The sequence below is a fragment of the Anser cygnoides genome, chromosome 6 (genome assembly GCF_040182565.1).
Source record: "Anser cygnoides isolate HZ-2024a breed goose chromosome 6, Taihu_goose_T2T_genome, whole genome shotgun sequence".
NCBI classification, from domain to species: domain Eukaryota; kingdom Metazoa; phylum Chordata; class Aves; order Anseriformes; family Anatidae; genus Anser; species Anser cygnoides.
Genome location: NC_089878.1, coordinates 36,610,532 through 36,638,416, shown reverse-complemented (window position 1 = coordinate 36,638,416; position 27,885 = coordinate 36,610,532). Strand labels below are relative to the sequence as shown.

Here is a 27,885-nt window from a genome sequence, read left to right as displayed (position 1 = left end):
GACTTGTTGAGATTGTCACTTGGGGAAAAAACTACGAGAAATACAGGTTGCATTTAGCACTATGCTAGCAGTGACTTGGAACCCTTTTTATTATTAAATTCACAGTGTTCACAGCACTCAAAAGTGAGTGCAAAATGTGCCTGACTTCTCTAATGGGTTTTGGAATCAGAAAAATATGTAAATGTCTGAAGATCTTTCCAGTGATGTTGTCATCATCCATCTGCATTACATTTTTGCCTTAAACTAGAACATTCCTTCATTGTGAATAAGATGCTTGAAGGGGAAACTTCTATTGCCTCTTTTATTGATTATTAATGAAATCACAGTGATCTCAGCCTGTTAAAGCTGCAGCCTTAAAATAAGGCTAGGCAGTGATAATTGTTCCTCTTAAATCATGACTATGAAAGGGAGCTTTTCTGAGATATTTCGTGAAAGTTGTATAATAATCATTGCCTTATTTGCTGTGAATTTGGAGAATTATTTCAAGTTTCAAGGAGAATCAAACATATTTCAAATATTTTGAGTTTCCAAACATGTGGTCAGGAGGAATGGCTGAAAAACCCCAACAGATAATTATGAAAAAATGTGTGTACACTGAAGGCTCTTAATAAAAGGACACTACATTGTCTGGCTTAGCAGCTAACAAAGCAGATAGCAAGTGATTATACAGAAATCCTACTCTTTTTTTTTTTTTTTTACTGGTTTTCAAAGGGCTGCGGTATGCCACATAGCCAAAGAGTTTGCCAAATGAAACACAAAGACCGCAGATTGACAGAAGAAATACTTGACTGGGCTGTGAAAGCACAGGGGGACACAGCCCTTACAGCTGTCCTTCCACATGTCCTCAGAGCTGAAGAACATCCTCTGTGTAGGTTCCCCAAACCATTGTGTACAATGCCTGCCTTGATCTCTGCATGTTTTATTAACAAACCTTCATGTGCAAATTGCTTGCTATTACCATGAGTTTCTCCGCTGTCACTTTCCAAGTAACATTTGGTGTCCTGGCTGGGGAAAAACCCCTGAGTTACATCAGGCTCAGCATGAAACCACATCTGTGGACTGATCCTGTGGATGTACACTGCAGATGTGCTCCACACAGCCCCTTCTGTGTCTGCAGGGCATGTTCCTAGCTGAGACGTATCAGCAGCTGGTGCAGGCCAGCAAGGCAAAGCTTGAGACATTTACAGTGATTTCCATATGAATTATGAAAAGGTATCTATGGCCTTCTCATTACTTTGGTCAACTCATGACAGTAGACATGCCATTGCAGTGGACCAATGTACAAGTAGGTGTGGTAGCTCTTATCCTAATATTTGCTGCATCATAAGTTTGGGAATGTGCCTTAGTCAGCTTTGTTTCTTTGCTTTGTCCTAGCATAAGCCATCTATTCACATCAATATTCTCTTTCAACAGGAAAGAAAGAAGAAACAAAGCAGATGTTACATTAATTGCCACCTCTTTTATAAAAATCTTAGCGCAAGGCTCTTGACAAAGATTTCAGATTTCCTAGTGGATCTGTGCTTGACTAGGTATGTGTCCTTAGAGAGACAAGGCCAAAATGTCTTGTGCCCCAGCGTGTATTGTCATGATGTTACAGGGAAAACTGAAGTTGTTTATGAAGGGATAGAATAATGTCATGTATAGATAAATGAGTGATGCTTGACATAGTGAACCATTTTTAGAAATGGTTGAAGCTGAATATTCAACCGAGTCCTATGGGATCAAAGAAAATAATTAAATCAATTATTCAAAAGTTATTGAAGGAAGTGTTTTGGAACAGCCCAATAGGTTAAAATTAAAAATTTTAAATTGCAAATGGCATAGCATTGTTTCTTAACATTTATCAAGATTAACTTCCACCTCCTTTCTGGCTGCATAATCCTAACCCAGCAGAACAGAAGTGTATGGTACAGAAGCCAGTGATATTTTGTTTTATATTAACATCCAATTATTCCTTAATGGTAATATAAGGCACACTTGTGTGTAACTCTTTGGCAGAGCTCCGGTAAGCCCCATCTCTTTCAAACCAGTGAAAAGAACCAGCTAACACGGCGGGGTGATTTGCGTACAGCTGAGCCCTGGCGTTCCTGTTGCAGTCGAGCAGGGGCTGGGAGAGAGTGGGGAAAAATCTCCATTCCCTTCATTTTTGTCTTTTCCCCAGTGTTTCCATGGAATTACTGTGCCAGCAGGATCAGGTCACAACCGGTTAATGTGCTACAACACATGCATTTGGGTTATAATTTATGCTGAGTTTGATGGCTGTGTGCTCTTTGTCTGGGCAGAAATTACTTCATATTGCGAAAGTTTCCATTTTATTTTCTCATGCAGGACATTTCTTTAGCTACCTCTTTAGGTTTTTGAGGGTTTGAAAGGAGCTGAAATGCTGTTTCAGGTCAGTTCATTCTTATTTGAACAAAGAATGACTTCCAGCTTTAAGCATGTATTCTTAAATTCAGTTCTCACAAAGGCTTTGCATGGAGTGATCACCAAAGCAGGCATTGTCTCTTTTTAAGTATCTTTGTAGGGATATTTCTTTCTAGTTTTGGCAAGGAAATTGCTTAAGAGTTGCCAGATAACGACTGCCTAAAGAATATTAATGTTCTTTTAGCTCCTTGACTCCATAATCTGTTGAAGGAGTGTGTCAAAATGACACAAAATATAATTTCCAGAGCTATCATTTTAAAAAGTTTTGCAATTTTGATTGCAGAAAAATACAAAACATCTGAAAATAGACACATCAGAGGAGTGTATTATTTGGAGGCTGTTAAGGAATGTATTTAAGTTTCACCTTTAAGCAGGCAGATGGATTTAGCAGTAAGTAACTTTTTTTACAAACTATTTCTGAGCAGTAAATGTTCTTAACATTTGAGGAATTACAAGTTTGGAATGCTTATGAAAAGGATTAATTTTACTAAAAATTTTTCAAGCCCACACAAAAGCTTCTCGAAATGGGATCTTTTGCTGCAAATGGGGATGAGAAGAGAGAGAGAGGGAGGTCTGGGGGCTTGCTGCTGGAGCAGGAAGGACATCTTGAGATCTCTGCTGATGGCTGTGCTGTGAAGGGTGTTAAGATACCAAGACAAGGTAGCCGAAGAGCTGCAAAGGCCATCTACATTGTGCAGCCTAGATAAGACGCCCAGAGTCTGATTTTTCATGCTGCATGGTGGAAGAATGAAGTATTTGAATCAGAGACTCACCTAACTATGCAACTGCAGTTTTATGTCTACTCTTCCTGAAGAAAGCAAGATCATCATTGGTTTAGCCTATCGGATAGGGCGATGTTTAGGTTCTACACTCAAAAAGAGTTTAGGCAATGGGATTTTGTGTGTGTGAGTTTTGTATTATTTGTCTGTTTGTTTTTGGTTTATTTTCTTATCCATCTCTCCCAGAGCTTTCGCTATTCCCACACAGGAAAGCAAATCTGTCAAGTGAAGAAGGTTTTACAGATCCATTCTGTGTCCAAAACAAACAGAAAGACCATTCCTCATCTCATTAGTAGAAATAAAAGCAAAACAAACCAACCCCGTAACTAATTTTTTCTCATTTTGTATTTTAGATGAAAATATATCCTTTGTGTGTCTCCTGCCAGCTGTCATGGATATAATATTCATCTTCTCCCATCACCTTTCCCTCAAAACCACCTCCTAGAATTTTTTCTGACTACTATGCAATATTAGAAGTCTGACACTGGCTAAGGATAACCGTGCAGGCCAGGCTGGTCTTGTCCCACCATTCCTGTCCTCTCTTTTCTGTCTTCTGATGCTGGATGGGTCTAATCATGTCAGATCTCCTCTCATCTCTTTCTGTTTCAGCTGTTCCAGGACAGGGCACTTCTGGTGGCTCTCTGGGGTGAGGAGGAGGGAAAGCAGAAGGAAACAAAGGTGCTGAAAGCCCGTCTCACACAGCAGGCAGACAGGTAAAGAGCCCACCCCCTCACATTACTATGACAATTCTCATCTTTAAAGGTCATCCTGAGCTTTTTCTGGATAAGTGTTCGTATTTCTTTGTTGTGTTTGCACAGTCTTTTATAATTTGGTGTTTATGAAGTTACTATTAAATATAGTATTCCAAGAGTATCATGTTGCAGTATATGTTTTGTATACATATTGCATATAATGCTTCTTGTAATTGATTTTTTTTTCAAAGATGTGTAGAGTTAAATATGCTTATAGATAATCACAATCTCTTTGTGTGTTTGTTAAAGATAGCCATCATTTAATTTAAGTACTTAGGATTCATTTTCTAAGGCAAAACAAGATTTCATAATTGATAAAAGGGATATACATTAGTGCATTGCGTATATTTGGCAATATCTTTCAGCAGTAGTCTTTGAACTCAATAAGTCATTACAATAAAATATATAAAAGGTACTACAGATTTTGTCTGATTCATATAGACTGCAATTTAATAAGTACTGAATTATTCAGGTTTCAAACTCTACTAAACTATAGTTCTCTAAAAAACAAATCCTTCAGGTTCCCTTGAAAATTTCTGGCCTTAAAACTTAGAGTGAGTTTTTGTCAGAGCAAAGCTAATGCTTCATCTTTTCAAGGTTATTAAGTTTTAGTCTTACACTACCAGTAAGAACAGTGATAGGTACATAGAGAGGGCAATTGACTGTCTCAAAAGGTTAACTGTCTTCTGGCTGAAAATGAGTACAATTACTCACCAAAAAGCAAATGACTAAAACCTTCATCTGAGGAGTTTTCAAATGCAACTGTGCAGCTCACGAAGGATGGAATTTATAGAAAGAATAAAAAAGTACCTCAAGAAAGGAAAGATTAAAGTGATTCATTACAGTGTTCCAAAACAAATGCAGATTATTTTGGCTTTGGGAAGAGAGTACACCATTTATTGTGTTTTCTGAACTTAGTTTCCTTGAAACTGTATTAACTTGTTTAGCTGTATGGCAGAAGGGGGGGGACTGAGGGGAAGACAGAGGTCACTGCATGGATCAGTTCATCCCTTTTTGCAGTACCATGAGAAAATATTATTCACCAGGTTGAACAAAGCTCTGGATATTGTTCTTCTTGGATCAAGCCTGACTCTGTTAAAATCATTGAAAAGTTTGAGATTTAATTCCATGAAAGCAGGATCAGGACAAAATTGCCTGGCACTCTGCACGTGTAAGAGATGCAGAAACTCTGCCAGCTGTCTGTGCTGAGCTGCAAGCTTCGGAGTGCTGGAAATAACACTGCAGAGGGCTGCAGCCACACTCCTGCTTCTCCAGAAGCTCTGGAGCACCAAGTGAGATTAAACCACTGAAAGAAAACATAAATGAAACAGAAGAATTAGTAGTGCACTATTAAGAGTTTTCATATGATTTTTTTTTCTTTTTTTTTCCTTTCTTTTTTTCCTGTTAGAGTTCAGCATTTCCTACTGCTCTAACAGGCCAGCTCAAGCCCACCTGAACACAAATGTGTGATAATTTCAGAAATGGGTGAGTTTTCTGGCTTTTCAGGATGATCCAGAAAAGGAGGGAAGAGAAGGAAAGTCTGAACAGCACAGCACAGAAACACAATGGAAACACAACATAATTGGGACAACCAAAAGTGTTTAATTCCACCTAATGTGGTAAGTTCTGTTTCATTTTTTGGTTGTGGTTTTTTTTTTTTTTTTTTTTTTGTCCCTAGGTTATTTTTTTAAAAGGAAAAAACATGGAGTCTTGTCAAAAACACCACTTTTCTTTCTAAAGAGTTGAAATGAAATATTCCCAAATGTATCCCTTTTCCAGGTGGCACGACGTAGCATGGGAAATCACACATCCAAGGGCAGGTGGGCAGTGGGGTGGCAGTGGGGTGGAACCTGCTTGTTACCGGTGGTCACTGACTGCATGCAACATTTTCTGGAGATGTAAATCAACACCTTCATGTGTGACCTGACCAGCTGAGCACTTGCAGATGCAGCTGAAGGCAGTAGGAAAGGTGCACTGCACTTACCTCAAGTCATATAATGCTGAGCACTCAGTAAAACTCAGATCCCAGAGTTACCAAATTGGACGTCCAAAATTAGCAGACTGTTTTGACCTTCATCTGTTTGTACTTCAGCTTCCTGTAACAAAATCAGTAGGCTATCGCTCTGTCTTTGTGGTATTGACATGAAGATCAAATGGTCACTCCACAAAAAAAAATGGGGAAATAATGAATATGGCTAGAAAGTCAGTGAGGAGATTAGTTGGTCTGTCCTCAGCACAATGTTTAAACAGTGCTGCTGAATATGATACAACCACACAATTAACAGTGGAGCTGAAATAAAATATTGACTATCTGCACTCATTAAAGGAGCCCTGGTTGATCTGTGCACCAAATGAGTCAGGGGTCCTATGGAAATACTAGCATGTCATGGTGTAATTACAGATCACATCAATATAGTGCATGAGAGAGCAAAAGAGAAGGTTGCCCAGACAACCTGACTTATGAACGCTTGACTTTGCAATATTAATGACAAGTGTTAATAAATTATTAACATTTATATTTTGTGTGTGGTGGGTATGAAATGTAACAGAAAGCTTACCTAACCTTTCCATCAGGTACAGTTTGGCAAGACAGAGACCTAATTCAATAGCTCAGACACATGCAGCATTCAGCCAGGCTTTCCTGGGACCCTAAATTACCTCTTCTGAGCTGCAGTTAGGAGCGTGTTTTTTTTTTTTTTTTTTTTTTTTTTTCCAACCACAGAAAACAAGCTGAGAGGTTTAAACTAAAGCAAACTTTGCTGGGGAGAAGCAAAAAGTTTGGGGAAAAAAAAAAAAAAGAATAAGAAGTTGATAGCAAATATCAGTCCTCAGGCACTTGGATACCATTCCTGAGTACTAGATTCCTCCTCATCAGGGGCTGTAAAAGCAGACATCAACCACCCCATTCCTTTGGTCTTGAACTAGCTAATGAAATTGTTGATAACTGCTTATAGAGAGTCAAGAAAATGGAATACTAACACCATTAAAAAACAGAAGATTATGTCAGGATGCTGGGATAAGTTGCTTCATCTTCTGAAAGCATGTTGCCACACTGCAGGTTGTTACTCAAAAATGCTTTTTGCAGGGGTAAACCATTTCCTCAGCTTGAAAACTAAGCAGTTTATATATATATATATATATATATATAACAATTCTCCATGTGTATGAGTGCAATGGAAAACTATGAATTTTGTAGCAACACACATCTCGTGATTTAGAAGCCAAGTAACTCATCACTTGTAAAGCTCCATGCACTGTCAAAGAGGGCACGTCATGACAGCAATGGGTAACATCAACTATTTGGATATGCTCTTATGTAGCAAGCTACTGTGCTCCAAGAGCCAAGGAACTGCTCATCCAGCTAGCTAGCATGAAATTAAAAGGGCCTAAGACCAGGTCTCACACTGAAACTGTGTTTTCCGCTAAGCAGTAAATAACTGAGGTTAACATATTATAGTATTCCACTGGCAGCAGATGAAGATTGTTAGTTCTCAATGGAAAATGAAGACTGCTTCAAAAGTTGCACTGAGAGAAGATAAAAGTTAAATTCTGTCTTAATTTTCAAATAAATTTCAGATTTTTAGTGATGTTTTCTTAATCAACAATTGACTGCTGGTTCAATATCTTTTTTTTTTTTTTTTCCTGGATTTAATTTGATTTCACTTATATAGGCATAATCTATGACAGTTAGCTCTGCCATATATCTACCAGCTTCAATTTGCTTTCTCCAAGATGTGTAGTCTATGGTCTCCGCCAGAGCCAGCTGGGGGTATCATGTAGATACACAAAAACTGCAGCTGATTTGGAGCTATTACTTTGTATCTTCTGGCTTTTAATAACAGAAATGTTATGGCTTTTCCTTTCTTTTTCCTTTCTACTTTTGATTGATTTTAACTGACCCTCAGCATTTCACATGAAATGCAAGTTTTTTCCTAAAGCTCCTTTGAGCATACGTCATGTTGTTTCCTAAATTCGTTAATAGCTCCATCTGTTTGGCAATCTTCATTTTCAAACATCATATCATACGATATCAGGAATAGTAAAAGGTCATTTAGGCCTTGCAGCTTTGTTCTCTCTATCTCTGAGAGTTTTTACCCAGACATCTTACATTCTGTCTGGTCTCTTGGGCAATATATTTTAATAAGCCTCTAATGCAGAACTTAATTATCTGAATCTGAAAATCCAAGCTCCTAAGCATCCTTTTCCTTTTTTTTTTTTTTTTCTTTTCTTTGGAGAGCCTCTAAAATACAGAGAAGTATATAATTTTCTTAATTACAGTTTGTTTTCTTTCTGCCATTAGCTGAACTTTTGTAATGTCATTTTCCAGCTTACGTGACCAGTATTAATTATCATGAGGTGGTTGCTCAGCACTGCGCCCTGGGGTTTTTGCTGGTGGGATGTGACTGCCCACAGCTGTGGAGCAGGCAGGGTCGGAGATACCCGCTGAGAGACCTCTGTGTACAAAGGAAATCTCAGAATATATAACATGGCTATAAAGATGGCTATAAAGATGGCTATAAAGCCATCAGTTCAGTATTTCATTGCTGGCAGTGGCTGCTGTCAAATGGCTAAGGAATGAGAGCACACCTGCGGTTTAGCCCTCCTGCTCTTGCCCTCAGAGCTCAGAGGTTGTATCTACGTCTTGTGCAGATTAGCCCCAGAAGTGCATTTCTTCCCTGTATTAGTTTAATTGCTTTTGAACCTTTCTATGACTTTAGCATCTGTAACACCCTATAATAATCAGTTCCACAGTTTAATCGTGATTGCATGAAAAAACGCTGCCCTTTGCCTCTTCTTAAATTACACAAATTAATTTACTGCACCCTCCCAAACTCTTCTGTAGTAAGTAATAGTGAATAATTGATCCCTATTAACTTTTTCTATGTTGTTCATAGCCGAGGTGGGATGTCATGGGGGAAAGCTCTCTCTTTCCCAAACAGATTACATTTAAACCTATTTAATTAATCCCCACATGGAGGCTGCTCTCTATATCTAATAGTCCTTATCTTTCTTCTATACACCTTTCCTAGCACTACCATGTATCTCACATTGAGTCACTACCTACTCGATTTCTAGTCAGAGTTGTATCAGTTGAATTGTATAAAGTCAACTCCATGTAATACATGTAAGAAAAGCTGTTCCAAAATCACGCTTTGATGTTACTTCAGATACAACTTTAGACTAGAGATCAAACTAAAGCACTAAATAGAGTCCCAGTGTGAATACATACATTTCCATGGAGCAGTACTTAGGTTTCTCTTGTAGAAGATAGTTTCACAATTCTCATTTCAAATATGTTGAATCTGAGACATGGAAAGTGTGAGAGAAATGAGAGCAAGACACTATAAATCTGTTTTCATTCTCTTTATATGGGCAAATAAAGACTTTTTCCTCCTTCACTGCTCATTACTATGGGCTAGGCAATAGCCTAGCAACTCATGACATTTTCAAAGGTGAATGGAGAAAAATAGTTTGTCAACAGAAAATTGCTAGTTGGCCCAATGAGTGTTCCTTCTTTCTGTGTGGGTATTCTGAGTTTAACTGCTGAAACGTGCTTGATTAAATCAAAGTATCTAGCTAATGCAGGAGAGTCCTGATGGCTCAGGCTTCAGGTTTCTGTATCATTTATTCAAGATTTTTAAAAAATCGGTGATTTACTGAAGATAAGTTAGAAACTAGTTAAAGTCTACTGAATTCATACAGCCTTGATGGAATTGTCTGTGACGTATCCATTGGCACTAGAACCAAACTTTTCTTTACAGTGCAAGCATCAAGTTTTTCTTTGCCTCTGTTTCTTGTAGTTTACTTTTAAATGTACAAACCAATATGTCCCCTAACCTCTACCTGCATGTTCCCAACTAACCTGCTCTGGGGGAACAATCAAGCTTGCTGTGATTATGTCAGAGGTATGACAAGTAAATTGCAGGCTGCATTTTACCTCTTATTTTTACCAAATAAGAAACCTACAACTGGGTGGTAATTACTATGCTGACTATCTCCACATTTTTGCTGCCTTAGACGAGGTTAAATAATACATTGTATTTTCTTGTGAATAATAGTAACATACTGAATAATTTTGGCCATTCGCTTTAAGATCTGTCTCACAGAATCACTAGCAGAAGTCCCACCTCATGGTGAAGGTCTGTCTGGGTAGACATCAGCCACCACTGCTATTAGCTCTGTGCTGAGAAAATTACTCTGAAAATGTAAATGAGAGAGAAGATGCGTTTCAGATCATCTTAGAAAATGCAGGGGAAACAAACAACCCAGATGGGACTCAGTGGCATTTTCAGATTTGTGTAGGTCCTGTTCCCCTCTTGTTACCAGCATGTGTGCAAACAGTGGCCATGCATTTTGTACTGATTAGCCTGACGGTTTGAAAGATTAGCTTGGTTTGACGTGTAACAGTGAATGCAATTAGGAAAATAGGACCATATGTTATAAGGACCTTAGCTAGATAATGAGAACGGAGAAATATGAAAAGTGTGTTCCAAAGTCTCGGTGAAGTGATACGTTTAGCAAACAGAGGCTGTCAAATCTCAACTGACTAGACAGAAGGGCTGTTGCATGTAGTTATTACTGCAGAGGATTAACAGAACATAGTGAGTTAATGGCACATAATTTCACAAAGCAAAGACAAATAAATTAACACAGAGACACCAAGAGTCTACTTGAACTGAAAACAACATAGTCACGATCACTAATTCCGTCTAGCTATAACTTTCAAAGTTACAGATAACACATTTTAAAGAGAGCGAAAACCTGCAAGATGGTGGTAACTTGTAAGTTGCTTTGAAAATGGGGATCGAACCAGTCTGAACTTTGCACACCAATTTTGCCATGTTGGGGGAAAGTTTTTCATATTCAAAATATGTGGCTCCTGCCAATGCATTCTGAAAAGGCTTCTTCCCTCCTTTTATTTTATTTTATTTTTTTTAAGTGTAAAATCTGCAAAGAAACCGAAGAGCAACCTATTCAGATAATGGTAGGAAAACTTGTCCTCGGGCTCAGTCTGCTCTCTGACACTTTTGCCCTTGTCTTTACCTATGAAATCACTGTCTGCACTGCCTTGTCATTTAGTATCATGACTCTTCTTCCCCCCAAATCAAGGGTGGAAACTATGCCTACATATACTTTTTTTTTTTTTTTTGTCACTGATGAAACGTGTCTTTGTAGGATGCTTAGGATGGAGCAGCTCTCTCAGGAGCTGTTTACCAGTGCCTCCCCTTCTGACACCCAGGCCCTTCCTGCCTTCCTGTTCAGTGTGGGCTTTCTGGTAGTTTTTCACTAACCACCCTAGCAAGTTTTCTCCAACACAGTTCTTGAGTAGTTCATTTTTGTTGTTACCGTTTTTCCTATTAACTTCCTGCTGTTTGCAATTAGATAATTTTTTTTTTTTTTGGTGGGGGGGGTAAGAGAGGTTATTTGTTTGTTTGTTTTTTATATATTTTCAAGTCTTCCTTTTCCTCATCCATTTTCAATGGCAACTGGCAAACTTGAAGTCAGGCAGAGCTATCTGTCATAAGCAATCCTGTTGCAAAACATTATCCAAAGGTGTACAATATATTTACAAATGTTCCTCAAAATCTACATGCTTCAGTTTTCAAAACATCAACAAAAATCTCTCTGAGATCAGAGAAATGCAAACAGTAAGAGAACAGATGAAACCTGCAGAAAATTGTGGTGTGTCACAATGTTAACCTGATCATCTTACCAAAGGTTATCAAACATTTAAAAGAAACCTTTTCCCTACTTAGAGTGATTGTACTTTTTCTCCTGAGATGTTGTCTTTACTCTTGCACACAGAAAAGACAGGATTTTTTTCTAATTTTTGCCTAATTAAAGACAAAAAATCTCTAGTAAAATAATGACTACTTCTTGGGGCCATCAGCTCTCCCAGCTAGTCATTAATCCCAAGGAAATGAGCCAGGCTTGATTGTTATTACTAAAATATATTGTTAATGTAATTTAGAGCTTCCTAGAAACAGATTTCTTAAATATGTTCTAGTTCTGCTGGTCCACATGAGAATGTGTGCATGAATTTATCAACATAAAAATTAGAATATCATTGCAATAAAGAAATTGAAAGTGTTGCTCAAACAACAACAAAAAGAATTTAAAACAGCAATGGAAATGACAAATTTAATTTTAACTTTGTTACATCATGGCTGGGTGCCTTTCTGGAAGACAAGTGTCAGGTACCTGTTACAGAAGGTGGGGTACATAGATTTCCTTTTGGTCTCAAAAAAAAAAAAAAAAAGGAGAGAGAAGAGAGGAAGGAGTGAAAAATGAAGCAGTCATTAGGGAGTAGTGGTGTGTGCAAGAGGCTCCAACATGATGGGTATGAAGGGTGCAAGTATTGTGGCAACGATTTAAAGAAGGACAAGGAGAAGTGTGAATTAGTTGAGAGAATGGATGAAAAATGCAAAACTTTTATCCCAGGGACTGAAGAAGCAGATATTTATAAACACAGCCCAGAAAAGTACCTTAGGCTGAGAGGCCACTGGTGTGTTCTCCTGCATTTTCCCAGCATTTTGCTTCCTCTGGGGCACAAGCTGTGCGATCAGTTTTTTCTCAGACAGCGATTTCACCACAATGGGGAACAAGTCATATCTGACTCCTGCAAGCAGCGTGTTGAAGCCGGCTGACAACACCCAGGAGTGAGCCATGGTGATGGTGTTCTGTGGGGACCAGCTCAATCAGTGCGCAGGAATTAGTGCCATCAGGTTTTAGCACATGAGTTTTCTTCTTGTCTTCTCTGAAAGTCAGTGAGAAGTTTCTTTCTTTCTTTTTTTCTTTTTTTTTCTTTTTTCTTATTGACTATTGAGGTTGGAGAATTTAGTCTAAGATGGAGTAAGAAATAAATAAAATATTCATATACGCCAACAAATTTAGTCAGAAATAACTTTTTTATTTTTAATGTTTGAGGTGTAGAGCTGAGTTCTAAATATTTCTCTGTTTTCAGAGGATAATATGAATCGTATCTTGGAAAGACAAGCACACCAAAACTCCCTCTTTGTAATAATTTGAACACAGATGAAAAATAGATATATCTGAGACCTGGGAAGTTCTTTAATGTGAAACTCTGTAAACAGAGTGGCAGCTAAAACAGACTCCAGTCTCTGTTTAAATAGTGTCAGTACAGAACTCAATGACTCTTCTTTCTTCTTGAAGCTTTGTTTCATAAGGCTGGAATTAAGTCTAAAGAGATCAGGATTTAACAGATGGGCTGTGAAAATGAAAATGTGTGTGTTGTACCTCTAGTGGACTCTTATGTCCTTTCTTTCACGATTGTCACCTCTTAAATGTATGTGACAGCAATAACCCTGAATTTGGCCTGAGTTTTGCAACAGAAAGTGCTGTGTTAGGAACAATCTTCACAGTTTGGTGGCATCTCTGGACTCTCTGCTATCCATGGTTATGTTCTCAGTGACTTCGCCAGCTCTCGCCTTCAGACAGATGAAAGAAAAGAAGTCAAATGATTGAAAACCCCATAAAACCATTTTGGTCTCTAGACATGATTTCCAACGCATGGCTTATGGCACAAGACATAATTATGGTGCCCCAAAGTCCTTCTTGTGCTGTCACTCTAGTACTGAGAGGCTTGGCCTCCTCGTTCCCCTGACTTGGGCACATTGCTGAGGTTTTGGTGAGACACACAGGTGCCTGTCGTGGGCCAGCAACGTGGCATGACTGTCTCAAAGGTCCCCCCAGACCCCTGTGCTGTCCAGGTGAACCATGGTGAAGGTATGTCCTCCTTCTTATTAGCTTATAACCACTCCGAAGCTGCACTTTTATATCAGCAATATGTTTATACCAGCATAATTACATCCAAAACCAACAGTGCTGTGTCAACAAGGCCCAAAGAGTCCCATTTCGTATGCTGTACCTCTTTATTATTTTTCCTCTCTCCAAAATGATTTATCTTGGGTTGTTATGATGCATATTTGGTGGTGCTGGCTGGTTAGTTTGAACTTCTGTTGCTGACGTTCCCGTGGATGTGTGACGGAGCTGATGCATCCCCTGCTCCCTCAGGCAAACAGCAAGGGTAGCTGATTACGAAGTCGCCACATGATGAATGTAAAGTGTCAGCCAGGAAAACTATAATATTACAACATGAAGAATGTGAATATGAAATCACATCACAGCTACCTTAGCTTGAGCAGAACAGACTGACTGGTGATTAGTAATCAGGAAATAAGGAAAACACCCGTATCTGTAATAATACCCAACCACCTGCGAGTTACATCTATGAGCAATGCACAAATTATCTTTTCTACATTGTCTTAAATCAGTATTTTTTCCATATTTTACAGAATTAACTTTCAAAAGTGTTGCTGTAGCTATGATCTCAATGCACACGTGCATGCAGAGGAAGGTGGCTCACCATGTGGAGGGGAGGACCAGCAGTGCTGCAGAAGAGTTCCTGCTCAGAGTCTGCTTTTCAGCAAGCCCCACATGAACATCTGACCCCAAACCTACTGAAGGTAAAGGGTGACAGAGCACAGGAACAGGTTGCCCAGAAAGGTTGTGGATTTTCCTTCTTTGAAGATATTTAAAACACGCCTGGATGCCATCCTGTGTAACATGCTGTAGGTGACCCTACTTGATCAGTGGATTGGACTAGATGGTCTCTGGAGGTCCCTTCCAGCCTCAACCATTCCGTGAAACTCCTCCATGGGCTTTGGCTAGCTTTGTCCTAGGCCCGAACAGAGTAAAGATCAAATGAAACAAGGCATACTGATGAAAAAGTCCTTCATCGAAGAGGGATGCGTTTTAGTTAGTTGGTGCATTAAATCATGCTTCATTGCATTCAGTTTATTTGTTTCCTTGCTCTGAATATAAAGTTAGAAACCGGTATGTCACATTGTCTGCAGGGCCCCAATGAAAAGAAAACACCTTAGAGAAATTTTGATTTGATGGACGGAGTAATTGCTGCATGCTTCAGGCTACCGAAGTACCCAGCACCTAGATCACAGATGAGACGGGGGATCTTTATACAGCGCGGTCCCATATGTAATTAGTTAGTGAGGGGGTATTGTTTTCTGCCTTTCCGGTATGTACAGAGTGATTTCTGCTTCGCTGATGACTGTAAACATTGTTCTAAGTACTATTTTATGGTCCCTGTAGGAATAGCAATGTAAACAGCATAATTATGTTCACCTTTGAGGCATATCTAGAAACTTTGTTCTTCCAGAAGAGTGATAACAGAAATGAACACTGCTGACAAGGTAAACAGAGAGACACAGCAACCTGCTTGTTAGAGACAGCTAATGCTTGAGGGAACTGTGCATTCACCACCATTGTAAAAAATGGCTTTATATATTTGTCTTGTGCACATGATGAGATTTATTCATAAATGTATTATTACATGGGAAAATAATAAAAGCAATACATTTTAAAATCTGACTTCTTCTGGAGAATACATGAAGACTTACAATTAGTAAACCGTATTTCTATGTATAGTTATTATGGGTGCCGTAGATAGCATGCATGTTGGTGTCTTTTTACCCACCCTTCTCCAGAGCAGATATTCATTTGGAAGACACATGCTTGCTTCAGACTTTACCTTTGCTTTGTCTAAACAGAGTGTAACAAAGCTTCCTGCTTTAGCCTCTTGGGTTGTCAGCTCTTCACAGTGAGGAAACCTAAGGAATATTTCCTATCCCTTGGATTCTTCAGTGTAACACAAATAGTTCATTTTTCACAACTTAGATATTCTCAAGGGTTTTCAATACTTGAGATAAACATATAGGTAAGGTTAGGGGTTATTGAACATAATTTAGTCAATCATTTTAGCTTTAGCTAGCATAAAACAGCAAGATCAAAAAAAAAAAAAAAAGGAAAAAATAGTCTATATATAATTCTGAGAAATTCTCTACAGTTTTCTTTGTTTCTATACCAAGACTGAACATTTCTATGTTCTGGCTGGAAACCCAAGTGTTTTCTTTTTGAAGCTGCCCTTTTCTTCTCTGGCTGTGCAGCTTTTGGGCTAACATCTGTATTCTTTCTTATAGGTGAGTTAGCTCCACTCAGAAAACAGAATTTGGAAAACAAATTGGGGTGGACTCTTTTTTCAATATTTTATACTGAGGTATCTTCCTAATTTAAATAGAAATCCTAATATCTTCATGACCCTTCATTATTACATAAATTTGGGTTAATTACATTTGGGTGACGCTTTCCTGTTGACAGACCTTAGGGCAAATGCTGGGTTTTAAAAACACCAAGGGAATCACGATACAGTACTTTCATCGCACTGAAGACAGTTTCATAACAGAAGACAAATTCTACAAATAGATGCACCTGCTTATCTACAGATGGAGAATATAAAGTGTGTTATTGTTATGGAACTTCTGAATGCAATTTATGTTTTTGGCTTATTCATAAATTATATTCACAGTTTCAGAATAAACATCTTCAGCTTCCCACTGCAGAAAATTATCTGCAGCTTTTAAATGCTGCTTTTCATCAGATTAGCGTTGTTCATAAGATAGTGTAAGGTAATAAAGGTACATTTTCCATCTAACCGCATTTGGGATGGAAAACACCTAAAGATAACAATAACAGCAATTCTTGGCATTACTATAGCAACTTTCTTCCAAAGATCTCCAAATGCTTTCCAATAAGTAATTAATTAGGCTTCACAGCACCCTGGAGAGTTAATTACAAATTATCAAGCATAATCTCAAACTGTTCCCATTGAAACTATTCTTGTACTCTTTCCAGAGGAAAACAAAATATGCTGGCTATAATACTATGACCTTTCACTCCCCTGCTTCATTTTGAAAACATAATTAGATGAGAATTTAAATGTATCTAGTTTTAGGAAAAGCTAATATAATTACTGCCTGACCACAAAACTCATTAGAATTTTCAGTTTCTTCAGTGAGATGATACTTTTTAGTCTAACTCTGTTTAATAAAACAGCAATATCAACAACAAAAATGAAATACTACTAAGTATCCCAGTGGAATTCCAGAGATTTTAAATTGTGGATGTCCATCTGTTCTTCTGTCAGAAGGGTGTTTGGTTTTGAGGACGTTTTATCCAGGCTTTGGTTCTGACACAGCAAGAAGAGGTGGAAATGTTGGTGCTGCCTCCAGATTGAGTGTCTCTCATGGGATGCAGCAAGGTCTGCAAATCCAAATATTGCAGTCTGGGCTTGAGAAGGTATTTGTCAGAGAATCCTGTGTCCCAGATAATGTGGGAGGAGGCAGAGAAAAGACAAGAAAAGACTGAAATCTCAAACACTGCTTCAAAATAACATAAATGGAAACATCCTGGATTTCCACAAACATAGTAGATACTACAAGATGTAACTCCTGCCCATCAAATACCTGAAAATGTAGTTTTACCCTTATCTCACAGAATCATAGGAGTAATTAAAAAACCCTCTTATTTATGCCATGCTATGTCTTTTGTTGCAACATAGATTTTGTCTAGATTTTGATGTAACATGAAACTAGTTTACTCGGGTAATTATCTGCAGGCAGAGATTTTTCTCCTTTCACATATTTATTTTGTGGGGAAAAGAAAAAGAAAATAATAATGCTCTTGTTTGCATGGACAAAACTTGTATACAGTTGGCCATTGAAAAAAAACAAAACAAAACAAAACAATATTTTATCAGTGAAAATATGGTACACATTCACATTCATAGCAAATATGTCCAAAAATCATAAGGATATTTCAAAGGGTGCTTTACTTTTATGTGAAATTATGTGAAATTATCAGCGAATACCTATTTTTTCCCTCTAATGTAGGAGTCAAAAAGTGATAACGAGAGAAAAGTTGCTATTGTGGAGGCTAATTGGAAGTCTTCCATCCCTATTTGCTCCAAGGGATTATCTAAATGTAAGCAAATGTAAGCAAACAGATGTATGACATACCAAAGGAGTACAAAGTCAATGAAGTACCTTCCCCTTTTTGAAAATTTTACAGGAAAATCATTATTAAGAAAATGAAAAGTTCGTGAAATATCATGAGCTAGTTAAGGAATTACCTTCCCAGCACATTTACAGACAACTAAAGTAACCTTTGGGAGAGTAATTGAGGGGTCTGAGTTGTAAATATGTGATTAGAGTTGGTTTTGTGCCACTATTTCATCCCAGCAGAAAAGAAAGCCAATTTTCTGAAAGTGTTTTATTTTATTACCTATCCAGTGATCTTGTTGTTTTCTATTTTCATATCTGCACATGTAATCCCAGTGAAGTCAACAGCCTTGTCCATGTATGAAAGTTAATTTGATCCTAGAAGTGATTCCAAAGTATAATAAAAATGAATGTTATCTGTCTCTACAGCTTTTTAAATGTAACCGAACTCATGACAAAGGAAGCAGAGTCTAAATTCAGTTTAATTAAAGCTCTAAACACTGATTGGGCTATGAAGATAGTGTAGAAGCACACATGGAGAAATTTGGTGCTGGTAAAGGCATAACGAGAAGAAGAAGCCCTAGGTAAAATCTGAACTGACATAATTACATAAGGGAGCAGAGCTGTTGATGTGTGCTGTAGAATAACCATATGCAAATAAGCATATTAACTGCTCACACATTCTGTTTTTCAAACAAAACAAGTATAGTAAGAAACAAGAATTTCTAATTACACTGTGGGGCAGAAATGATCTAAGGAATCTTCTTATAAACATTTACAAGAAACTGTGGATCTTAAGCAACTCTTACTAGCACAAATTCATCCATCTCCTGGAAATGAATGCTTGATTGGCAGTCCTTCGTATTGAAATATTGAGTGAATAAAATCTATCTGCTCAGCTGTAAGTACAAGTCAGCAAAAGCTGCACAGGGAGAGCAGGGGTGATTTTATCCAGTGTTCTGGGAGACAGCACTTCTATGTTTATTTTCGATGGATCAAGCCAATTAGAGCATCTAGAACAAAATTTTCTCTGTTTCATGTTTACCAATACTTTTTAATAAGAGTAGCAATATTTTTCTATATCAGAGAGGGGCTAATGCTCAATATTTAGGAGAGGCTTAGATGATGAATTCTCCTTTAATGTTAGTCTTGAAAAGAATACTAAAGTGGGTCAATACAGTGTTAATCTTTTGCCAGCAAAGCTCTTAATTTCTTTATAGAATTTAAGCCACTCTTCTTCCCTTTCCTGGAATTTATCAAATAAAGGGGAAATTATTAATAATTCAATGCAGATTCAATACAAAGCACAATATCTAATATGGGAGTTCAAAAATGAAACGAGAATCTTATACATGCACTTTTATGCAATCCAATAAAACTAAGAAAATATACATTCTGTCAAGATAAAATTAAGATAATAATCACCAAGTACCACTTCTAGTTTATTTTAAAAATATATATCAACAAGGTACATTTACATTGGTGAAGATATTTGGGCTCTACTCGTCTCTAAAAAGTAAAACCTGTAGCTTTATCTCATTTTTAAATTAACAGGCACACAAATCCAAGTAGGCTCCACCTGTCTTTCAGAAGAAAGAAATGTCCACATCTTGTTCAGAGCACACAGGAGCTCACCAAGAGGAAGGCAGAGGGCTCTGGACAGGAACCCATGGAAGCACCACCAGAAGGACAGATGTTGCTGCAGGCTGGGCACCCGTTCCTGAAGGAGGGCTCCAAACCAGCTTTCTTGGGGCTACTGACAGATTAAAGCAGTATATGGGCAAGTGAAAAAAATGTGAGCCCCAGTGATAAGGGGGAAAAGTCAGTGACTTTTGCAACTTGTGTCATGGTAATTTTGGATGTTTTAATAATTAACAATGAAATGTCCACAGAGAACATGTTTCCATAGCCAAATCAATGTAGGTTTCCTTTGCACTTTTTTTGGGGGGTGGTGAGTTGGGGAAAACGGGTCAGAGGAACCAGTGAAGCCATTCCAGATAAATTGTGAATATTAAGCTGTTAAGGCATGCAGTGAATGTTTTTCTTCAGGACTGCTGCCGTTAAGTTAGGAGGTTGGATAAGCGACATTTTCCAGAATGTGACTCTTCCTGGGCAAAGTGACAGGGACACTCAGCCAAGTTTTACTCTGTGCAAATCCCTTGATGTCAGTGAAAAGACTAAGCAGAGCAGTCTAGCTTTGTTTCTGGGCTCATGGCAATACTTTCTCCTTGGGTTCTCATGTGGACTCCAAAACATGATAAGCCAGCTTTCATAAGAGTTGTTTAGAAATAATAGAATGAGCTTCTTAAATTAATCTAAAGAACAGAGATTATGAATTATTTTTAGGGAGAAAAGTCAAACAATAGCAGCTTTAAAAGAAAAAGGTGCTTCATGAATTTAACATCCACAGCAGATTCTTTCCTTGAGCGCAAACACAACCAGGCAGAGGCAGGAGCAGAATCGAGCTCCATTGGTCTTGGGTGACACCTGAAGGGCTTTCTTTCTTTCTTGCACTTCTTCTTTCTATGGGGATGGGAATACTGGGTGTTTGTGAACATCTAGGGCTTGACACTGGTAACTGAAACTTGGATAATGGGAGATACTGCAATTTTTCCTGATGAGCTTCTCCTGAAATGTTTCATGTGATCGAGGATACATGGAGACAGGAAGCTGGCTTTGCTGTTAATGTAATTATATGAGAAGAAAGGTAATCAGCTGTTTTCATGCAATCTGATAATGAACCACAAGCTGTGTGAAATCTGCTCGCATAGTAGTAAGAAAGATGCACAATAAGCACTGAGTGTGATTAATTATCTGAGCAGATTTGTATCCAATTTAACAGCAAAGACTGACACAATCAGAACATTCAGTCTGTCTGGAGACCAGAAGAGAAGCATGAATGAAAGAAACTGAAGTGCATTCTGGAAAATGCTGCACTTAATGCATTTGGTTTAGAATATAAAAACTTGGAGGTAATTAGTAAATGTAGCCCCCATAGCAGTACATGCATAACTCCCATTATTGTTAATGCTGAACATGTGATTAACATCCTGAGTGCTCTACCGAAACTTTATTGAAATAGTTTCAAAAGATGTCCAAAATGCTGCAGAGCCTAGAATAAAACAGACTGCTAATGCCAAGCAATGTGTGCAATAAAATCCATGGCAAGAGAGAACACTGATTAGACTGTGTTTTTCAGAATCTTATCTTTACAGAGTAGTTAGTAATCTTGAAAACCCAGTCAACAGACACTACACTACACAGCACATCTTTCTCTCTGATATAATTGAATAAATCTAAAGTACCTTCATACAAGTCAGCCATAAAAACTGTGAGAGAACAGACTTCAGTCATGTCTCAGAACAGTGACATATTGATGCATTCTTGTCACTCTAATTTTCAAGCAATCAAAGTTTAAAATTAACCATTCTGTGATAATTTGCTCAGTGCTATGGACAAATGTTTTTTAAGCCTAATAGATAGTTCTGAAGAAAGGCAAAACTAAGAAATGGCAGAGCTCAGCATGAAGATTTAGAAATTTGGGGGTAAGAAGGTCAAAGACTTTGCAAGAATACCTTCCTACCTGCCATAGCATGAGACATGTTGCATAGTTTCCTCATGTTAATTTGCCAGGCTCTCCAAGATTAAAAATAAAAAAAAAATAAATAAAAAAAAACTGATATAACTTTTTGAAACATAAAGGAAGGTTGCCACAGCTTATGCCACCCTCTGATTTATTCTGGTACTTTGGGAGCCCCCAGGCTTCTTCTCTGGCCTGATAGGGGTTCCCTCCATCAGCCCATGACTCTGCTATGTGAGCCTCAGTCAATGAGCAGCTCTCAGAAACGTGATGTGGTAACCATGGTGAGCAGGCACCTGAGGGAAGTTGCAACCATTATTCTGTATCTTTGAAAGCAAAGCCCCACAGAAACTGTTTAGTAGGTTTTACTGAAAATAGCAAGCAGCAGAAAAAAGTTAGGGTAAGAGGCATTATAGCCAGAGTGACTTTCAAAATGGAGTATTTGATTCTTGGACACATAGGTAAAAAACCTCTCTACTGTTCCTATTTATTTTCACAGAACCCTACTATTTCAGAGTTGTTCCTCATGATCAATACCAGTTTAAAGACCTGCAGAGTAAATCCAGATGACTAGTGCTCAAAGTCTTGTTAAATGGTGGGCAATTTTTTTTTGTCTGAAACTGGCTCTTCCTTGGCTTGCAAGCCAGGGTTTGCAGAAGCTGTGGAGTGATATATGCAGGGAGTGACTGGGGCTCTGTTCACTATTGAACGGAAGAAGAATGAGCAGAAAGCACAAAGAGAGGAAATTGGTTGTTCATGGGTGTAATGGATATGTGGTACAAAGAGGTAATTAAATGAAGAATGGCTTAACAAAGGAATAAGGGTGTAGTATATATCTTCACAGAATAAACAGGCAGGGGATTTGTCTGAAGTTCACACCCCTGTGAAAATTTACTTGCTACTGCTATGTAAAAATATACACTAGAGTAAAACAACAAATACTAGAAGGGTGGATTGTGAATGCTTGGAGCTGTCGCGTCTATGTTATTGAAAATAGATACTGTCATGGAATAGCCTGCATATTCACTATACGTGAGACTACCTAAAAGTTGCCTGAAGTAGGTGAGATGACTACCTAAATATACTTCCAAGTTATAAATCAGAAGCTTGTTCTACAGGCTGAGATACAGCTAGTTAAGGAAACAATAGTTTCTATGTGCAAAAGGAAATAAATTGTTTGGAGTAAAGACAGGTCACTGCAATACACTTAATAAATGTTCATTACCGCTGTAGGTGAGCTGCATACAGAAATGTAAATACCACTAGAAAACATTCATCTGAAGTATTCACACGCACACACAATATACACAGACTAGGCTAAAAAAGCAAAATATTTACCAAAAGTGCAAAGACCTTATAACTCAGATGAGTTTCCGCATATTAGCATTCAAAGAAAAGGTGTTTATTTTAGTTGGAGGGCTGATTATTTTAATAATGCTGATTTATCCAATACTTGCGCAACACTTCTGTGCATGTATCTTATTATGAATGGTTTATTAAACTGGTTAAAGTGGTCAACAGGCACTGCAAATGCATTTACTTTAACTTTAATGTTGCATGTTACATTAGAAATGGCTGGCTAAACGTATCTAAGACATTTAGCAGTGTGAAGTGCATCCCTAAAATTCAAGCAAATGTGTTTTTAATAGTGGTTGATGTGTTATGACTATCCTGTGCTATAAATGTTATGCATATTATTTCTGAGATATTTACGCATTGCTAGATTCCATCTATAGTACTTCTCTGTTTATTAAATTATATAAACAAACATGAAAATGTACCATAAGTGTAACAGTCAAGTGTAAAGTTCCCTCTCAGATCTGCACAGCAGATACCATTTTGATATTCCACCATCATTAGGTGTTCAGGACATTCACTGAAAGCAGTAAGATCAAAATTACAGTTCAAATGTTTATCTGAGTTTTATTGATATGGAAATCCAGAAATGGCAGATCTACCTATTTACAGATGTTTTTCATGAAATCAGATAAGATAAAGCTTAATATGTTAATGCCAGTTCATGAGGACTGTAAAACAGCATATGCTAGAGTACTTCCTTAGTACTCTAAAGTACTACTTAGTACTACTCTAAAGTACTACCTAGAACTAGATTTCTTTATACGTGGTATGGGAGCCATAACTATAATGAGAAATATGATATGTTTAAGTTAAGGTAACCCAACTGTTCCGATAATCAACCTCTAATTTTCAGTTGCTTATGACATTCTCTACACTTATGTTTGCTTTTGGCTACAAAATTTAAGTCACATTATTTTGTATTTCATCTCCAGCTATAGCTATGAGAACGTTATTTGGCAACACAGCTGTCTTGTATCAAAGAGGTGCTTTTAGCTGACTTTGTATGAAAACCTCCCCCAAAATGAAAATCTCTCCAGACCTTGGCTCCCCACTGCTCGGCAGAGATTTGTTCCAGAGCTTTGCATTAGGTGCTTATGGTCCATACTCCCACCGCTCCTACTGAGGAGTGACTGGCTCAGCCTGCACGTGGTGGGTCTCCAGGTGCACATCTCTTTGCAGTTTGGGTTTCCTATCACAGCAAGCCTTAAACTGACAACAAGAAGCTTGTCTCACCTTATCAGCTGCACTGGTGCTGGCAGCGGGTAAGGGACGAGAAAACTTGTCTGCCTCAAGTGATGAAGGGTAAGGACTGAGATGAGTTAAAAGGGAGGAAATGAAGGAGGGGGACCAAGTGAGGTCATAGGAAATGGATGGGATCTGAGGTGAAAGTAATAATAAGAAACCTGACAAGAATATTAGGAGCTGTAAAGAAGAAGGGACGGGAGTGATGAAGCTGGTAAAGGGGAGACCTGGATCAATGAAAGGGCACTACTCAGAGCAGAATTGGGGCAGGAGATAGGAAAAATAGCATCGAGTGGAAGGAGCTAGGAGAAGGGAATCAAAAACAGGAAGCAAGTTAGATTCACTTATGAACATAGCCAACCACTGGTGCACCCCACTCAGCTGTGCTTGGTGTCAGTTTTTGACCTTTTAATATTCAGAGTGCTGCAAGTAAAGGCCCTTCTGGAAAAATGTGGCCCTGTACCAATTTACTGTATACAGCTATGCAGTGTGTACTAAAACAAGTGCACAAAGAGGACACTGCAGTTCATAACTTCTTTAGTGTTTGACAGTCATCATAAACATGCTCTTGAGAGACAGAAACAAGCACACTTGCGAAGGTCGGTCACAAGATGTCCCACTTAAATGTGTCCCAGTGGCTCTATGGCTAAGCTCTTATCTGTCTGTGATGAAAAAGATGAATCTGGGTAATTCAATTCTGGGATGGATAAGTGTCAGAGAAAGGTCTCTGTCTGTGCTAGGCAGAAAAGTCTGCAGGGAGTCCTGAAGGAAGCAGTTTCTGGGGAAGCAGACTGCGACAAAAGAGAGGACAAACCAGGCATCACCTGTGGGGCAGCTAGACCTGTTTCCTACCTGGTTGTCTGGGGTGGAGGGGGATTGTGAAAGGGTGGCATTTGGAAGCTCTCTCCTTTTTTATTCCCTTCCTGGTAGAGACTTCAAAGTGCTGAAATCACCAGAATTACTGGTCTACAAACATGCATGCAGCACATCAGGTGGCTGAGGTGGAGAGAGTTTGTGTCTGCAGCTGGGGGTGTCCACAATTCCTTGTTGCATAAATGACAAAGTAGCTCTCCTTGTCTGGACAAAGCGTAATCATTTCCATGATTTTACATACTGTAAAAGCTCTTACTGCATTTTATGTAGTCTGAATTTCCTTAAATGAAACTTCTATCTCAAAAGCTTCTAATATTTTCAGCCTGGGAGGAGACCCACTGAAAAACGAATATTAGAGCATTTCAGCACTGTCCCCCTCTTTGTTTAGCTCCAAGTTATACAATTCTTGAATTAGCTACTGTCTGTTTTCAGTAGTTTTCCATTACAAAGGGTCAGGCACCAGAGGAAATAGTTTTCTAAATCAGAAAGGAATATTAAATGACACTGCTGATAAGTATGAACAGTGGTGCAGAAGATTTATTGAGTAATGTGTTAGGTTGATAAATGATAACATTTATTTGCAATTTGAGGATGTGACCCAAATGACACTCATTAGCTCAGCTTGTGTTGAACCGATTAGTTTTGTAAATTTATTATTTGTTTGGTGCTATTGAAAGAAGAGTGTTTAATTGATTGGAAATCTGTTTCATTTCAGCGAATATTACGTATTCTGTCCTTAATTGTATTCTGTTGTTTCCTCCTGAATGTCAGGGATATTATAGTCTATTACTTGAGTGGGGGAGTGCTTGGCGTCTTACTAACGGGCTGCAGTGAATGCATTAATCCATACATAGAGGGGTGGTAATAAAGCAAGATTTCAATTACCTACTGGGCTCCTTAGGAGTGCACTGGAAACGAACCGAGGAAACAACTGGCTCATGCACAAGTTGTTCTCACACAATCACAGAATGGCTGAGGTTGGAGGAGACTTCTGGCAGTGCCCTTGTCCAAAGCCCCTGCTCAAGCAGGGCCACCTGGAGCAGCTTGCCCAGGACCATGTCCAGATGGCTACTTCTGTTGGTGGAGCTCAGATGACATGTGTTCAGCTTCCCAGAAATGTTCATGGATTTATGAACATGATTCCAAAATGCATATGAGACTTTAGCCTGTGCCCATCATCAGTGTGAGATGAGGAAATATCTCTGTCTCTCTTCCAGATCCCCAGTAATTAAGTCTATTTAGTTGGAGAACCTCAGAAGAAACTGTTGTATTTGGGGCTTTGAAGCAAAAGTCCAGTGAATGTTAAACTATTACAATTTTCTGTGGGTCTCACCTCACTCCCTGCAGATACTATTCCAGAAAATAGAATAGAAAATGAAATATTTGTTTTAGGAGGGTTCAAAAAGCCTGAACAAAGTGAGGGGGTTTCTGGGAGTTGGGGTCTGTGCAATACTCTGAGCCAGGGAAGAGCTTTGACAGTTATGAGAAATATCTACTTGTTGAAATCATGAAAATGTTCATTTTAACAAAGATATTGATGTAAAACTCTTCAGAGAGGAAGGCTTGGACTGAGTCCCCTTGCAACCTTGTCTAAACCCATTTAGGTCTTTTCTGAAGGCTGGAAATGAGTTTTGTGTTGTTACTTTGTTATTCCTTAGTGAAGTGTAAACATTATAAAATCAAAACTGAAATGAAACCGGAGAAAAATAAAATCTTTGACTGTACCTATGATAACTCCCTCACCCTCACAACCTTTTTGTAACAGGGGGCAAGACTTTGGCTCCTCATCTGGCAGCAATACACATAGAAAACATTAAAAAATCTAGTGAGACCAGAAAACTATTTCTTGCCCAGTTTTCACTCACCAACATTGAGGTGTTCATGATTAGCTCTTTCAGTTAGTTTCAGCTAATTTCTGCTTTCTGCAAATAAGATGTAACATATTTGAGAGAACAGACAAGAAAAAAAAAAAAGGGAAGAAAAAAGAAGCTGATGCTTTCTTTCAATAGGTACTGTGTTTATTTTATGAGCAGAAAAAAAAAAAAAAAAAGACAGGGAAATACTTCATAAATCTCCAAAAAAACTCTGAAGTATTTTTTTTTTCTCCATGCTTTTTTATTTTTTTTTTTTTTTAGGATGCCATGGAATAAATTTAGAATGGGGAAAGTCTGCAAATGCAAATGGTGCAAGAAGCAAGCTGGCAGATTCACTGGCTCCTGAGAACTTTGCTTCAGTGGCTTCTGAGAACTACAAAAATACTTCTGAAACCTCAGACACATTTGACCTTTTCCATGTATCTGATTTCCCTTGACTCTTCCTGTGTTTCCAGACTAGGGCTAAGTCAGTTCTACTGACAGGTGGCAATGCAATGTTGGATGGCCTTGTTTAAAGAGAGCACAAAGGAATAAGCATTTTCTTCCTGAAAAAAAAAATATATATTTTTTTCTCATTAGAATAATTTGCCCATCCTGGGAAATACTGAGATTTACATATTTTTTTCTTGGAAAAGCTGAGGTCTCATGTTTGGAAGCCCAGGGAAAACTCTTATGTCCTTTCGCTGTCATTCCTCCACCTTCCAAGACCAAGTCCTAATCCCCGCAGAGTCATAGAGTGCTGCAGAGAGAGGACTTTAGTCTCTTTTGTTTGAGCCATGCTAATTTGAAGAAAGAAAAGTGTACTCATCAGAAAGGTGGCCTATCCTTGCCCATCCCCATTGACCATCCCGGATATCAGTTGGATGGTTACTTCAGGGTGGACATTTTTCACCTTGAACAGAACCTGCAGCTGAAAAGTATTTCCTGACAAAAGGGTTTGCTCAGCCAGTATTTCCTAACAAAAAGGGCTCAGCTATGATAAATTATTTTCCACTGATGGCAATTCATTTTGTTGAAAAAAAAAATAAAATCCCAAATGTGTCTGGTACTGACACAGCCTCATCGTTTGTTTGGGCAGACAGTGCTCAAGGCTTGGTGACAGCAACCAGCTCTGTCTCAAGGCGGGAC

General features: G+C 38.4%; 1 long non-coding RNA gene across 3 annotated transcripts; it reads left to right on the top strand.

The window, feature by feature from the left end:
• The first annotated feature begins 3,787 nt into the window (after nt 1–3,787).
• LOC106040998 (uncharacterized) lies at nt 3,788–27,333 on the top strand. 3 transcript variants are annotated; one of them, XR_001210223.3, is made up of 3 exons: nt 3,788–3,916; nt 5,364–5,574; nt 14,272–15,757. It is a non-coding gene; the product is annotated as an uncharacterized lncRNA (long non-coding RNA). The 3 variants fall into 3 exon arrangements; XR_007162930.2 differs by lacking the exon at nt 3,788–3,916 and adding an exon at nt 4,729–5,247; XR_010832508.1 differs by lacking the exon at nt 3,788–3,916 and adding an exon at nt 27,019–27,333 and having other exon boundaries at nt 4,733–5,574; nt 14,272–14,442.
• Nucleotides 27,334–27,885: the final 552 nt, after the last annotated feature.